The sequence below is a fragment of the Peromyscus californicus genome, unplaced genomic scaffold (genome assembly GCF_007827085.1).
Source record: "Peromyscus californicus insignis strain IS unplaced genomic scaffold, ASM782708v3 Scaffold_10__1_contigs__length_136768540, whole genome shotgun sequence".
Lineage (NCBI taxonomy): Eukaryota > Metazoa > Chordata > Mammalia > Rodentia > Cricetidae > Peromyscus > Peromyscus californicus.
Window position 1 is genome coordinate 74,477,377 of NW_026294391.1, and position 17,934 is coordinate 74,495,310.

At 33.4% G+C, this 17,934-nt stretch overlaps 1 protein-coding gene across 2 annotated transcripts in view; it reads left to right on the forward strand.

Annotated features, from left to right (window-relative positions):
- Pcdh11x (protocadherin 11 X-linked) overlaps positions 1–17,934 on the forward strand; it is a 609,896-nt gene that overhangs the window by 142,408 nt on the left and 449,554 nt on the right. The gene's annotated exons all lie outside the window — the stretch shown is intronic.

The following is a 17,934-nucleotide window of genomic DNA, read 5'->3' on the forward strand; positions in this document are numbered from 1 at the left end:
TCGCTTGGTAGCCCAGGCTGGCCTCGAACTCACAGAGATCCGCCTGGCTCTGCCTCCCGAGTGCTGGGATTAAAGGCGTGCGCCACCACCGCCTGGCAGACTTTGAACATTTTAAATACATTACATGAAAAATTATATACTGTCAAATTAAAAATAAAAATTATTTTGCTAGTTTTAAAATTGGGCGTTACCTTTTATGATTCAGGGCACATTGTAGACAGTTGAGGGAGCATACTTGTAGTGTCATCATGCTTGGTAAAAAGAAAAGACTGTGGCCTGTCATTCTGCTCATATATCCTTCAGAGTAATTTATTTAATCTCAATGAGAACCCAATTTCCAAACTCTAAACTAGGCATAAAATACTATTATGCATAGTTTTAAATATATTTTATACTAAGGTAAACTCATAGCATAATATCTAGTAGGTGGTTGATGAAGTTGATATGGGTAGTTACTTTAGTTGCCTATAAAATGTGATATAACTCCAAACAAAACAAAACAAAAGATTCAGAACAGATTGAATTAAAATAGGACAGTGTATAATACATAAGTGTGGTGAAAGAGTACATTTTAGAGACAGCATGAGATTCTGACATTACACCTCTAATTAGTGATATGATTATATGAGATTCAGTTGACTTTCTGCAACTAATTTTCTACATTTAAACTTGAGATCTGATGATAGTTATTTTATTGAGATATGTTATAAAACAATTACTTAGCAATGTTTTGATCCCATAAGCTTGAAATAACTGTCAGTTACTCTCATAGCTTCAAAAAATTGTGAAATACAAATGCAAGTGAAGATTAAATGCATCATCAGCTACTTAATGTTATCATAATTTAAAATACATTGACTTTTCTTTTTTTTTTTTACAAAATGTCATTTTAAAAGGTGAATATGAAGACAAAAATCACAAGCTCTTCATTCTTTTCAAACCCATTACACATATTTTTATCCTTGGCATGGAGAGCACACTTGTCATGGAATACATGTGGAAATCTTAGGACAACTTGCCAGAGTTTGTTTTCTCCTTCCCACATGGGTTTAGTCCCAGGCTTCTTGATAGGCACCTTTATCAGCAGAGCCACACCTGTACTTTAGATATTTTTATTATTTGAGAAAGCATTAAGGTAACACGAAGACAGGGTATTTAGTTCAAATAAGCAAAGGAAGCTTTCTTTTTCTTTTGAATTTTGTACTTGGGGAATTTTCTTGATCTTTTTCTTCAAAGGGAGTAGATAATCCATTTATATGAGTCTAGGGTCATGATTAGTATAAAAGAAAAGAAAAAGAGAAAATTGATCAACTTTGCATACTTTGGTAAAAGAAAATAATTCATTTAAGCTTACTCAGTATATCATAGCCTTGTCACAAAGTTGGGAGGGACATTTGATTCCTGTTATTAAAGGGCTCTATTGACATTTATATATGGATTCAGTTTGCAGCCTGTAAATAAACTTCAAATTACAAGTGTTGTCAGTTAGAAGACAATGTGTGTGGTGTGTAGGTTGTTCTCTTACTGAAGGATGGCTGATTTTCAAAAGTGGCCTTATGAACAGAGGGTTACTTCAGGGGGAACACAGCTGCTGCTGCTTGAAAACAGCTCCCTTACCTATAGTGAACTGTTTTGATTTTAGGTTTTACACTTTAGCCTCTTAAACAACAATTCTTTGTTATAAATCCTAGTCGGCAGAATCTGACAATGAACAAGAGTTGTTGGACAAGCATTTTGTATTTCTTTAGTTGCTGTCCTGTTCAATTTTATGCATTGAAAACTTAGGTGAAACTGTTAAAAAAAGCTACACTTAGTGTTTTAGCAATCATTTTTTCTATATTACTCTGTCAGTTATTATTTACATTCAATATATACTTTATAAATAAAACAGAAATGGTGGTTATGAGAAGCAGTTACAGAGATGCATATCTACAGGTCGTATTTCCGTTAGACTGAAGAAACAACTGTCATCTATCATGCTGAGTACAGCTAAGAAAATGTATTGTGTCTTTGGAAATCTCTGAGAGTAGATTTTAAATTCCTACTACAGAAAATGATAAATATGGTATGTAATGTATTTGTTAATAGCTAGAAATAGCCAACCCAAATGTCAATACTTAAACTTTTACTGCCAGTTAAAACGTGTTAAAAATGCAAATTAACATGAATTTTTGGAAAGTTTCTATATTGGATGTTTACTTCCAATGTTTTATAATCTACTCATTCTTAATTTTGCTATGAGAAAATATTTTTGAATAGCCTTAAAAGGAACAATGCTTACTATAATAAAAAAAATAAGCTGGGCAATAGGGGTACATGCCTTTAATACCATCACTCAGGCAACAGAGGAAGGCAGTTTGAGGCCAGCATGGTTTACAGAGCAAATTTCAGGACAGCCATGTCCGCACAGAGAAACCCTGTCTCAAAAAAAAATCATAAAGATAAATATAGAACTGTAAAGCTGGATGTTCTTGACTAATTTTACATCAACTCTATAGCCAGGTTATATCATTAACAGCCCAAGATTTATGTGAGTTGTATATATTTGTTTTCCTAGAGAACAAATGGGAGTTGTAGAAGAAAAATTAATTATTGTTGAATGACAATAACCATGAAGACTGAAAGCTTGGTTTTGTAATTTGATAAAAGAGCTTATTATACTTTTCTGACATAGTTGTCATTAGAATGAAACAGATTAATATTTTTATATAGTGTTAACCCAGGGCCTGACACATAGTAAAAACTTCACACATTACTTTTATTTTCAGCTTCCTTTTTATTACTCATCACAGTGAGAATAATTTTAGAATTCTATAAACTAAAATAATGCATTATAGTAAATTCCTTTATTTTATAATTTAGTAAATTATACCAAATCAATTGCATATTTACACCCCTATATTCTTGTATGTGATAGGTATGACATGTTAGTAGACAGAAAACAGTAAAACATTTGCAGCTGACATACTCCAAAACTAGAAAAGAAAATATTAAATAATTATTCTAATTTATAAATTTCAAAGGCTAATAGAAAAGTTCCCATGTTATCATGATGCTTTTGTAGTAGCCAAGGTTTGAATCACAAAAAGTGATATCTAAGCTAACATTTAGTATGATGAAGAATTGTCATGCACATACCAAGAGGAATTATTCCTTCACAAAGGAAAAAATGAGGTCATTACATGTTAACATGACAATTACGTTGAAGGATGTCTATGTTGTTTAAGTACTTTAATGTCGGATGAGAATATTGGCCAAGAATTTTTCAGAGAAGGGATATTTGTGGTGAAATGAACACAAAGAAGCCAGTGCAGGGATAATACTTTAATTTGTAATAAGGATATGTGTTCTGCTTTTGCCTAAATGAATGAAATGATTGTAATTGGATTTTAAAAGGATGGCTTTGGTAACTGTATTAACAGTGCATAAGTGGTAACTGTGTGACTAGAGACTTATTGCAATCATCGCCAGGACAGAAAGTCATGATTTCAACTATGCTACTGGTAATGGAGATGATAAAAAGTGTTCAGATTTTGTTTACTGAAAATTAAATTAAGGAGAAATTAGACTTAAATGTAAAGCATGAGAAAAGCAGAGATGTCAAATTGACACCAATATCTTTTACATTGGTAATTGTAAGAATAAATTTATTATCAACTGAGATTGGAAAGACTGTAGGTGAGACACACCAATGGAAGAGATGAGGACATCCATTCCTAGTATCTTATATTTGAGATGTCTATTAGATAGACATTCTTATGGACATGTTGAGGAGGAAACTGAATGCAAACAACTTTCAATTTCATGGGAAGAGAAGTCTGGATATCATTAAAGAAATGAGTGTGTAGCTAGAGCCTTGGAGTATTCCAGTTTTGGTACAGCTATAAGAACCATGATAGAACTGTTTCAAAGACTAGTATTCAATGCATGGCAGCAAGGTGAAGAAATCTGTCAAGAAATGAAGAGTAGTCAAACTGCTTACATGCTGATATAGCCTCAAGTAAGATCAGGAGAAAATCAACCATTGATAACGTGCTTTACCAACCAGAGAAAAGTAATGTGAACAACCAAGTGAAACTAGTCACTTTAATGGCATTTTTAGTACATAACCAAGGGATCAGGATCATTATCATATGGCCCACCTCAAGACTAATATGGGTCTTGATGGGCATTGTTTAGAAAAAGTGATTACATGTGAATAGTATTGGGGGACACACAGTCTCCTATGTGGACAGACCCTACCATCTAACATTATCTTCTATTTGGGGGATTTTACAATATTTATAATTTTTTTCTGCTTTATGGGAAGCTTTGATGCTTTGAATTTGTGATATACCTGTTTAAGAGTAATACATTTGCTTTGCCACAGAGTATACAGCAGATGGAATTTTTCAAGGCACTGTTTATTTTCACTATTAACAGTACAAAATCCCAATATCTAGCTCATGGTAGCTGATTATTTTCAAGACCATCCATACTTATACCTATTATAAAGATAATGGATAATAGACTTCATTGGATTTTTGCTCATGTTTACTCACAAAAGAGGGATGTTAATAGTGGTCAATTATTTTAAGGTGAAAAAGTAAATAACCCTCTGTGATACAATAAGCATTGTAAATTCTCACTCTGTCCTTGAAATACACACACACACACACACACACACACACACACACACACACACACATATATATATATATATATAGTAACCAAGTTTAATGTTTGTCCTGCTTACCATTTATTGTCAACTTGTCACAATCTAGAGTCATCTGCGAGAAGTCTCAACTGCACTCAACTGCAGAATTGCCTAGATCAGATTGAGCCATGGTTGTTTATGTGGAGAGTGTCTTGATTAATATTGATGTAGTAGGGCCCGTTACACATAAGATTGTGCCATGATTTGGCATGTGGTCTTGGCTGCCTATGAAAGTTAACTAAGCATGAGAATGTGAGTGATTCAGCAAAGAGTATTCCTCTATATTTTCTTGTTGGAGTCCCTGCCCCAACTGATTTTCCTCAGTGATGGACTATGATATGGAAACATATGGCAAACAATCATGTTTGGACACCAGGTGGCTTTTTTGTCAGTGTTTTGTTACAGCAACAGAAAGGAAAATGGAATACTGTTCATTCAATTATATTTTGAATTAACCAGTTCATTATTCACCCAGTATATAGAAGATGCCCACAGATATGAGTGTGCCATATGTAAAACTCAACTGGTTTTGAAACTAGGAAATGCACTTCTGTGCTTAAATGAATAAGAATTGCATAAAGTGCTTTGTATCACATGACATTATATTTATCCATATTAACTTAGTAATAATTTATGAATTAAGTGGGGGAAAAGCCATATTTATGCTTCACATTGGTTTTGAGATAACCACTTGTACTCAATCCATTATTCTTATCATCCATTAGAATTCCTCTTTTGCATAGAAATTCAACACTTAAAATCAGTACTCTGTATGTCCTCATTTATGTTTCCATCACTCCATTTCTGAGAAGACATCATGTCTGCAACTTTTCCTGCCACACCGGGCTTTTAGATAATGTCTTCATTCAGACTGAACTTGCAGATGTAAGGAGATTAGTTATATAAAGTTATAGTCGAGTTAAAATTTAAATTCTCTATTAATTTTATAGTCATTGCCGCCTATGTCTTTGCTATAGCATAGTCTTAATTTGATAATTTGTTTTACACGGCTACTTAGCCAATCACTGTTCACCATATAGAAAAAATATTTATAGAAAATAGCAGCTTCTGCATGAAGACTAAACAAGTTTCTTCATTGCTAGTGCAAATCACATTAACTTATCAATATCTGTGAAAGTATTTTTCCTCTTTATTTTTTCTCATTATTTATAGGATAGGGTCAGTATAAATGTATTAAAAATATTTGCTGAACATGCTGATGGCCTTATGTTGCAGGAATAGCAGGAGCAGTCCCAAACATCACTCAAATAGATCAGGAATTAATCTCTTTTTTAGTCTTTTCATATCCATTAAAAACTCAAAACATCATCATTTTTCCTACATATGGTCTTAAGAATCTAGGATGCCTAAATCGAACTCTGTCTCAAGTGATTCTTGTTAGCATGGTTATGTTTTTATTTGAATTAATATGGAAGTGGAGATCAGCATCATATTTGCATGACTTTTCAAAGAATTTGAATCCATCAGACTTCTCTATACTGTTGTAACCCAGTCCCATCATGAGTATTTCCCTTCAAATCATCAAGTACCAAATCTGCCATATTAAGCTTACACAATTTTTTCCAGATACAAAATTCCAACATAACCCTTCCTGTCAGGTTACCATCTTTTGTAATACACATTGACTTCCTTGTTGCATAAAGGATTCTAAGTTCTTTTCTTTTTTCTCAAGACAGGGTTTCTCTGTGTAGCTTTGCTCCTTTCCTGGAACTCACTTGGTAGTCCAGGCTGGCCTCGAACTCACAGAGATCTGCCTGGTTCTGCCTCCCGAGTGCTGGAATTAAAGGCGTGTGCCACCACCGCGGCAGGATTCTAAGTTCTAACATGGTAGACTAGATTTTCACTATATGGTTTAAATTGTCTGTTGGCACTCTGAGTGTTAACCTGTTAACAATTATAGAACTTAGAATCACTTGGGGGACTGTACCTCTGGCCATAACTCAGGTATTATCTTGATTACATTAATAGATGTAGGAAGACTCATCTTAGTGTTTATTGGACCAGCGTTACATAAACTGAAAAGGCCTGCTAAGCACTGGCAAATATACACTCATTGCTCTATGTCCGTAATTACTGATATCATGTGACTAGGTGCTTCAAGCTCTCTCTGCTGTGACTTCCCAGACACTCTAGGCCAAAATAAACCCTTTCAATCTTAAATTGCTTTTGTCTCAGTATTTTATCACAACAGGAAAAGAATCCAAGGCACAGTCCTTTCACAGCCATTTTTTTGTCTCCTGCCATTGCAACATACACCAGCAAAGAATACAATTCCTAGATTTTAGATAGTCTGTTCTTCCTGTTCTCTTTCTTTCAAGTGTGCTTTTCTCTGTCTATACACCCTTTAACTTACTCTTCTATCTGGAAGCTTTCTGTTCTTTTAAGCTCCAAATCATAGAACATATCCTTTGTGAAGATTCTTCTGGACAGGTGATTCTTTCTAGGGCTAGCAATCACAATACACACAGAGCTGTACTGAATCACTTATGACAATGTACTTTAAAATTCATGTGTCTGCTTCATTTTTTGCTGTATAGAGAGCTCTGTGATAAGCTATGTTAGATCTAATTCATTTTTTGTATCACCAGTACCCAGTGATGGCTAACACATGATATGTGTAAAAGAAGTTTTTCTGAAATAGGTAAAAAGTGACTTTCCTATTTATTCTTACTCACATTCTCTGTGCAGTGGTCGTTCCCCTGCTTATTTGCTTAATCATCAATCACTTTCTCATGTCTGCTCTCAAACTTAATCGTGACATTTTGCTTATTCACCCCAGCCCTACAGTCTCTGATGTTGGAAATGGTGATAAAGATGAGCCAGGATTCTGTGATTGATTATGTGTAGACATTCCAGTTTGGATTGGTGCCAGAATCAGTGACAGCAGCTGCCATCATTTTTCTGTTCCTAGGATTTCTTCCAATCTCAGGTCATAGATTAATTCTAGAGCTGCAGCTGATGATTTGAAGCTTATAGTGTGTATAATTCACTACTGCCTATCTGTATTTATTATACATTGTCAAATTTTATAATGGTAGTTTGTCTTTAAAATTTTTAAACAAAATACCCAATAAATCACACACACACACACACATACACACACACACACACACACACACACACACACACACACACACACACACACGGTTGTACAATTTCAAAACTACTTTAATGAATCCAGAAAATATTCATATAGAAACTTAGTGTAGTAAAGTAAGTTAGCAACAAGCATGAATGAAGTAGCAGTTGTGAATAAATAACCCCACTAAAACTCAAGAGTTTTTTTTTTTTTTCTTGAGAAAGATAACATAAAATCTAGAAGGGAAACTCTGCTACTTGATAAGGTATAGAATATAAGTAAGACTTCTGGGACTTAAATTAACACATAATAATTTATGTGTTTATTTAAAACATTTATGTGTATTTAAAACATTAAAAGCAACAATATTTTGCTTAAGTATAAATGCAGAAGCAGAAAGAAAAATGGTAAACCGTTACTTTTATAGTATAGTCATTAATGTATTTCTCCTGCCTATCAAAGACATTCACATTACATTTTTTTTTTACCATGAAAACAGAACATTTGATTTTATAAAGAAACAATCTTCGAAGATCTAAGAGATTTACTTAAAGACACAGGACTAATAGCAGGGCCAGGACTAAAATAAAGTTCTCTTTTCTCCCATACTGATTTAACTGTATTTTTATGCAGTTTCCTCTTGTTACCAGGAAACAAGGACTGCATTTTGCATATTCTTAGTCCTCTACATAAAAGAATTTAAAAATGGACTCAGGAGCTATCCTAAGCTCATTTTATTAGTGGGAAAACAATAGGGCAGAAAAGTTGTAAATCTCAGCAGCTGCCAGGCGGAGGGGGATAAAGAAGAGTAAGAAAAAAAAAAGTCTTTTGAGTTACAGTCCCCAAAAGCAGGCGGACAAAGTAATGAAGGTCTCCTAGCAGATGTATGGTGGTAGAAGGTCTTTACATAGAGTAAGAATTTCCAGTGTGTCAAATAAAGCCGACTTAAAATTTTGGACAGGTTTTGAAGAGATAAAAAGAGAGGAAATGAAAAGTTGAAAAGATATTTTAGTTAAAAGTCGACAGGCTTAGCAGTGAAGATCTTGAATTGAGGGAGGCGATTCTGAGTTATAAACATACATTAAGATACTTGCTCCCCCCATCTTTTGGATATGTATTCAGATGTATCACTTTTGAATAGCTGTCCCCTGACCAAATAATTAACAGGGAGAGCTGAGTTTTTCTTAAAGGAGGAAATGTAATGTATGATATGGGTAATCTTACAATCCTTTAAGGAATTTAGAATGTCAAATCTCTACCACGGGCTGGAATTACAACTCCTACTCCTATTCCTTTTAGCAAATACCATGTAACAGAGTATCTTGGACAAAATTAAAGGCAAATCATAGGGAAATAAATCTGTAAAATAGCTTATTTTACCAAGAGGAAGTAGCTTTTCTTTAATGGGCCCTAAGAACTTTACATTTTCTTTCATGTAGCTTATGAAGTTTTAAAGAACTCAATTGGGATGCTTTAAAGTTATGCAGAAACTGGAGGCCAGATCCAAAGCTGATCATGAGGGGGAGGGTCCCTCCTCAAAGACTGCTGAGTCTGTTAATGCCTAACAATCTATTGTGATTGGTTTTTAGTTTGTGTATTTCCTAGAATGTAAGAAGTTACATTTACTACAAAGAAGAGTTGTTCTGCTTCTCTGTAAAGTAATTACAAATTGTGGTGATCTGAAATCACCATAGTTGTTTCTACAAATGATTGAAATGCAAAATATTGAGAATGCTTATCTTCACTGCCAATGGAAATATGAGAAAATGGTAATTACTAAATAACAAAACAGTCATAGAGCAACTAGCCTATTTGTTTAGTCTTCTGTGTATGGACAAGAATTTTTAAATGCAATGAACTAATACAGTTTTCCAAATCCTGCCTCATCAAACACAAACCAAATGTTGAAGTAATCAGCAGCTTGAGGATTACATCAGAAACTGGGAAGGCATTGATGAGATAACCAAATGCTATATATCTTATCCTTAATTGCCCTGGCTTAAAATTAGCAAGAAAATGCTTAGTCTCTAATTTCTGAAAAGTAAAGACAGCTGTGGCTGTTTACCCTAAGTTTAGCTCTGAATTGAACTGAATGAAAGCAAGAAATGGATTAAATGTGTTAGCATTTTAAAAGCTGACACGTTTAACCTGAACCAGTGAATTTATTCTCTTAAAATAAAATTGGAAGACTAGATCAGGTAATCTTTCCTTTTTGATCTGTACTTCTTGTAGCTCTCCACCAAAGTCATATAGCCAGTTTTGCAAAGCACTGTCTAATTATCAAAACAGAAAAGTTTTCCATCTTACTTATCAATATTATTAAAGTTTTTTGTCCTATAATCATGTCTGTTCATGGATAGCCTGGTAAAATTTTAATAATTGAATTTTCAAAAAAGGAATTTTCCAGAGCATTTTGTGTTTTGACATACATTTCAAAATCATAGAACTGAATGACTAATTTTTTATTAAATAAAAACAAATAATACCAATTCAAATTTATTAATTTGTTAGTGCAATAAATACCTTCCAGTGCTCTTTGTGAAGTTTTGTACAAGAGTCTGTGTATGTTACTAACCAGGATTTGTTGCTTGCCTTCAAAAGCTTAGTGCATGAGACAATCAATACTAAATTTTTAATAGCTATCTCTATAATACTGTTACTGACAGGTTACTTCTTGATCCCCAGATAAATATTGAGAAATTGAGTAAGCTAAAAAACAAGGATCAGAGCTATTAAAAGAATAAATATCTTAACTGATTTTACCTACTCAATAAAAAATAGCCTTGGATTCAAAGAAATCAAATATTTGGTAGGGATTTAGAGTTGTGGTTTCTTAAATGTTGTGGAAGTCCACTGTCATGCAAGATTGGCTAAATAAGCATGAATGGACAGTTCTGAAGTCCTTCTCTGCTTGTAGTTGTAGAGAGTGAGTCCTTACAAAAATAATTTGCAATCAGAAATTGTAAGTTCTATTTCCAACACTGGCAAAACCCAATTTAACTTTGGTTTGAGAGCTCTTATTTTATCAACAACACTAATTAATTCTTAAATGTTCCTTCTGTAACAATAGAGATATTTGGGATGATTGCTGATTGTTATTTTCTTTTGGGTAACAATTTTTTGAATTGGTAACCAATTTCATTTTTTGAATTTATAGACATTTTTCTTCTAAATTTTTACTCTATATAATTTCAATAAGGTTATTTTACAGTTAAAAATCTATTTTTTATTTCTTTGTTTTGTCTTTTTCACACTTTGTTATATGCTTTTATCTTTGTTTGTTTGTTTGGGAATTACATGTATGGGTCGAATGTGTTTTGGTCACACCCACACCACATGCCTGCCCCTCAAATTCCTCACTTATCTTTCCTACTACTTTTTCCCTCCTACCTTCACTGGCTCGTAAAAAAAAAAAATACAAAATCTCAATGAGTCCACTTACTGTTTGCTACCTGCATGTACACAGAAGTGAAGGAAATATTGGCAGTTGATGGTTGTTGGGAACAAATAGTCAGTTTTCTTCATAGATAGGGCTCTAAGAGTCTACTATTGATCTAGTAGATTGGTTGCAGAGTTTTGAATTGTGAATTTGAAACTATGAGCTGATCTTTAGACATAATTTATTTTTCGAAATCTCATTTTTTAGCTTGTCCTTCTAGACAAGTTTTGAGTTTACTACTTCAAGGCTATGATGAATGATCATCTGCTTGGAGCCCACTTTTATTTTTGCTTTTTTTTCATTTTTACTTTGAATACTGTTAGTACCTGTGAACAACATAAATTGTGATTACCAACCTGTTAACATGTAGATCATCTTAATTATTACCTAGGAGCCACATATGCAAAGCACAATTCTGTGGAATTTTGCTGTTATGATGAGTAATTTTTAGAAAACCTAAACTATAAGTAGATTTGAAAAGGTCTTGACTTTATCTAAGGACCTAATTTCTAACTTCTGCCTCCTATGAATCTAAGACCAAATCCAGCACTTTCATTGCAAACCAATCAACGAGTTTGAGAACTTGTAAATTCCTGTTCCTGCAATGTCAGCACCAGAGCAGCCTAGACATCAGGTTTGTCTGTTTTGTTCTTCTGAATGCTGCTTTCAGTTTTGTGATCTAAATACCACATGTAAAAGAATGCTATTATTTTTTCTCCAGCGGTTCTATGAGTTTTGAGGCAGCCTAGCTCAGGTTATATATTCTGTCATATTATCAGAAATCGATGTTTCGTACTCCAGAAACTTTTATTACTTTTGTGCACCACAAAACACACTTAAAAACCTGTTTTCTCAATGGAATATTTGCATTGTTGAAAGAATATGGGTATATTTTAGCAGAGACCTGGTCATTTTCTCAGAGACTTTTGTTTGTTCCTTATATCTGAACTTTGCTTTGTAAATGTCCTTTTTTACTTCTTTTCTTCCAACTTTACATCCTTAGTACTTCAGAAGGAAAGGATATGTTTGATAAAACTTGCAAAATTTTGGTTCTTGCCTGAAATCTACTTTATCTGAAAATTTAAATTAATTCAGCATAAAAATAAGCTAAATGCTAAGTTAAATGCTAGTACAGGAAAACTCTCTTTTTTAAATGCGTCTTTTTTTTAAGAGCCTGAAATGTCTGGTGAAGAAGCATAATTCTTTCATGGAAGAGTTTTATGAACCACAGATGTTTTTCAGCCACCCACAGGGATATATACCACCACACTGAGGACAGCAGATGCCTCCTCTCCCACTTTCATATCTGGCTTCATTCCTTACGAATCTATTTCTTTCAGTGATTAGCTCAAATAAGCTTATTTCAGCATAGTTAACCTCAGCCTCTTCTTGAAAGTAGATTTTATGGGATGAGGTAAGAAAAAATAGACCAACTCATCTAAAAATCCTGGCATTTCCAAGTGGCAGGTTTTTCTTTGAGTATCATTATAAATTATGCCTGCCAAAAAGTAAATATCTAAAATTCAAGCTACTTTAGAGAAATAAAGTTAATATAGATTCAAATTAATTGAATCTACTATATGCAGAATTTATTTTCAGTTCAATCTTTTTCCAACTCAGTCTTCATATGATCGTTGCTACAGCTAATATCAACATACAGCAGCTGAATTATGCTTATATGTGTATTGGTTTTCTTGTGTTGTCACAGGTTATCACAAATTTAGTGACAAAGATAATACAAATCTATGAAATTATAGCTTTTAAAGTTGAAGTTCCACACAAACCTCAGTGGACCAAAATCACGGGGACAAATGTCTTATGTGCCTTTCTGCAGCCTCTGGAGGACAATCTTTGTCCTTGCCTTTTCCAGGCTTTCTGCTTTCCTTACCTAATATCTGGTTAACAATGTTAAAAGCAACAACTTTGCATTCCTTTCATGGTCCTTCTCCACACATATCTTTAAATCTATTTCTCTTTTTTTTTTTTGCACACTTACTCTATTTGGCTTTCTCACATAATCCAGGACTATATATATATTACTGTTTTATGTGTATGAGTGTATACCACCATGAACTTCTGGGTACTGTGTGCATGCTTGATGTCCATGAGGTCACAAAAAGGTTTCAGATTCCCTTGAACTAGAGTTACAGATGATTACAAGCCACCATGCTACCACGTTGGTGATGGGAATTGAACCCTATGCCCTTAATTGCTGAACAATCTCTCTAGCCAGGAAAGAATTTACTCATAGTCACACCTGCAAAGTCTCCATTGGTAAAAAAATATCAGAGGTTTTGGTTGTGAAATTAAACCTTAGGCACCTTTGGGGAGGATCATTTTGTTTTGCTATGATATATCTAATTCAAAATATGTTTTCAATTCCCCATTTTTGCTTCATTTTAATTTATCTTCAAGTAATGTATTTTAATTAGACTACAATTACCTCATTTCCTCTCTCCTCCCTCTAAACTTAGCTATGTTCCTATCAAATTGATTGTTGGTTTTTCTATATTATTATTACATGTGCACAAATATATAAATACAACTTAGTGAGTTCATTTTTGTTGTTTATGTGCATGTAATTTCAGGACTGACCCCTTTGTATGTGATGACTGATTAGAGGGCTTGTCCCTGGGAGAAGCTAATTCTCCCTCTCTGTGAAGTTATTAGTTATCTGCATTTCTTTGTTTATGTATGAGATTCTGAGATTTTCCTCCCTTTCCTTAGGATGTCTGTCTATTGATACTGTTGTTATTCAGGTCTTGCTTATAAAGCAAGTTCTAGGAGACATAGTATGAGTCTCACAGCATACTTCCTTTTCCTCTGGCTTTTACACACTTTTTACCTACTCTTCAGCAATGTTCTCTGCACCAACCATAAATGCAGAAGATGTGTTTCTGATGTATACACTGGGGGCCAGCACTCCACAAACACTTGTTCTTTGCATTTTGTTCAGTTGTGGATTTCTCTAATGGTCTGTTGCAAAATTATATTATTTGATGAGGGGTGAGAATGATACTTATCTGTGGATGTAAAGATATATTTTAGAATGTAATTAAGAATTAATATGGCCTAGTAAGTTGTGGTCTATGTTTTCTTCTAAGATCTATAACCTCAGTTTTGACTAATCAAAGAAATTAGCTGTATAATTAATCCAGTTCAGTCACTATCGTGTTGCAATGACTTTTGAGTGAAATATTTTATATAGAGTCTAGTATCAATGAGAGAATTCTCTCCTATAAAAAGCAGTGATTTAAATATTCAATAAATATTTGTTCACCACCAATTATGTTTTCAATATTGGCTTTTAATCAAATGCATGAAATTATCTGAGACATAATTAGAATTAATTATAGGAGCAAAGGAAATGTTTCAATGTTTAAGAGCAGTTGTTCCTCTTTGAGGGAACTGTTCAGTACACATCAAGCAAATGAATGGCTTTATGGGATCTGAGACACTCTTCTAGCCTTTGTGGGTGCACTAACACATGCAGAGACATACATAGAAGCATAGAATTAATTTTTATTCTAAAATCTTTTAGTTTTTCTTGTGTTTATATTGAAATGAGCAATGAATTCTATATTCTAACTCTCAGAACTATTTATATGAGATCTTGAAACTTTACAAATTGGTTTATATTTAAATTTTATAAAAAAATTATAATAAATGATATACACTACTATACACAGTCCCCATTTTATGTTAAAAAGAAATTCAGAGTTGTTTTGTATTATAAAATTTCAGAGTATTTTCTTTTTCATTAAATCCATTAGAAATTATAAGGATGAAATACTTGAAACACATACTACCAGGAAGTGAATTATTTGCCTCTCAAAATTGCATTGAATTTATTATGAAGTCCATTTATGGCTTCATCAAATAAATCACTTGCTGTGCAATAATCCTCTTTTACACTGTAAAGATTTGTCACTTGTATTGGTTTAATAAAATATTGATTGGCCAGTAGCCAGGCAAGAAGTATAGTTGAGGCGACCAATCTAAGGATGCTGGGAAGAGGAAGGACGGAGTCAGGAGTCACCAGCCAGACACAGAGGAAGCAAGATGAGAATGCTGTATTGAGAAAAGGTACCAAGCCACGTGGCTAAACATAGATAAGAACTATTGGTTAATTCAAATGTAAGAGCTAATTAGTAATAAACCTGAGCAATCAGCTGAGTATTTATAAGTAATATTAAGCCTCAGAGTCAATTATTTGGGAAGGGGCTACAGGATGTTTAGGAGATGCTGGCAGGACGAAAACATTGCCTACAATCATTGTGTATTCTTGATTAGACATGTGATGAAATAGAAGAACTCACTTTTTTTGGTTGTATAGAATTTTGTCAGCTTAATAAACCCTTTTATTAATTAATTAGCTTGGATTTCAGTGGAATTTGAGACAGGGATGAACCCACTTATTGGTTGTCCAGTGCAGAGTGATGAGACCTGAAGTTGTATATACACAAAAAGCAAAAACAGACTATTTATATATTTGTACATATGCATGCATACATACATACTTACATGTATGTAACAACAGTAATCAAAGAAAAAGGAGCTATCAATTTGACAGTTTGTATGGGGGGATGGCAAAGGTTAGAGGAATGTTACCTGTGTGGTGCTGGAAGGAGGACAGGAAGGGAGAAAAGTTGTGTAATTCTATTTCAATTAAAAACAAATTTAAAGCCGGGCGGTGCTGGCGTACACCTTTAATCCCAGCACTCGGGAGGCAGAGGCAGGCAGATCTCTGTGAGTTAGAGGCCAGGCTGGTCTACAGAGTGAGTTCCAGGAAAGGCACAAAGCTACACAGAGAAACCCTGCCTCGAAAAAAACAATAACAAAACAAAACAAAAACAAAAACAAAAAACAAAACAAACAAAAATTTAAAAAAAGAATGGAAACATGGAACCCACTATAGTCTACAAAATATGTTCTCACAATTCAAGAAATAATTTTGTTGGGAAATTAAAGCATGTCTAGTTCATTTTGTATTACCCACAATGTGGTGGTGATTTGTTATTGTCTATGAGCTTTTATTATTATACCAACACAATTCATTTTTTGGATTAAAATTTTAAAACATAGAGAAAAGTACCTTGACATATAGTTCTAATTAAACTACAGTTCTTTTGAGCAAAAATACTATAAGAAATAATGTTTTTATGGTATCATTAGATTAATATGCCATGTAAGGAATACTATTTGTTTTTACTTCCATTTTACATGTGCCTCCTATTCTTGTCTTTCCTTCTCTAAATTCTCACTTTGAATTATTTTCTTCCCTTTCTAGTATTCAGCCTTCTCTCTTTTCAGAGTGTAATCATTGCATTGTAAACTATTCAATTGATATATCTTAAAACATTTTAATTTAATATGAATTTCCCTTTATTTGGTTGCTGAGGTATAGGTTGTCCCTATTTTTAAAATTATTTATTTCATTTTTCTGATATTATAATGTAATTGCATCACCTCCACCTTCCCTTTCAGCCTTCTAATCACTCCCATATATATATACTCTTTATTCCCTTTTAAATTCATAGCCTCTTTTTTCATTGTCTGTTGGTACATGAGTATATGTGTATACATGTGTATCCCGAAATATAACTTGTTCAGGCCCTACAATGCTACCTGTATATATATTCAGGCAAAGAGGCTTAGTCCTGCACGAAGAATTATAGGCGACTAAGGAATGATGATAGTGTAAAAAATAGTCTTCCCTAGAAAACAGCAAACCTGTAGGTTATCCAATACCAAATCATTGTCCTTCTTTGCTTAAAAATATTATTAACAATTAATTCATCTTTTATGAAAAAAGCAATAAATTAATTATAGTGATTTATATTCAGCAATCATATTGGCTAATATAATCATAATATGTATCACCTGTCCTTGTTTGTTTAAATAGAAAAAGTCAAAACTTAAGTAGGCAAAAGTGTGAAGCTGATTATGTATTCAAGTGATCAGAATCAGGCAGGATTTGATTAAATGTAATGTGTGGGTATTTTGCAATTACTTTGACCTGCAAAATAGAACGCACTTATAACAAATCTAAAATAGAATATCTTAATTTGTTTTTTCTTTGTTTGTCTATTGTTACTTTCTGAGAGCATTAACCTGGTTTACATTTACTATGAACCTCCTAATGTCTCTATGCTAAATATAAGAGGGTATTTGAAAACAAAGATTTATCTACATGTTTAGACAACATATTTACTTCAATTAACTATCCAGGGAAGTTTACTCTTTTACTATTTTTTTTCAAAATTAAATGATCAGCTGTTGTCTTTTTTCCTACAGTTGTTTTGTTTTAAAGTTAAAATGATATATTTTATATAGTGATATATTGTTGCAAGTGGGAAAAAAAATCCAGCATCAACCTCAGCATTGATTTGTACAAAGTTGAACCAGAAGAACAAGGAGTTTGCTGTGAAATTATTATGTCTTCTAGAAATGTCATAAAAGCTACACTCATGAAGGTTCATCAATACAACTGCATAAACATGAGCTGAGCAATGTAGCTAAAGTTTTCCTGTGTCCCACTGGTCTGCAGTGGCTCAGATACAAGTAAACACACAGAGGCTTATATTAGTTATAACTGCATGGCCATGGCTCAAGCATTTTGCGAGCTACCTCTTATATCTTAAATTGACACATTTCTATAAATCTATACTTTGCCACATGGATTGTGGCTTACTGGTA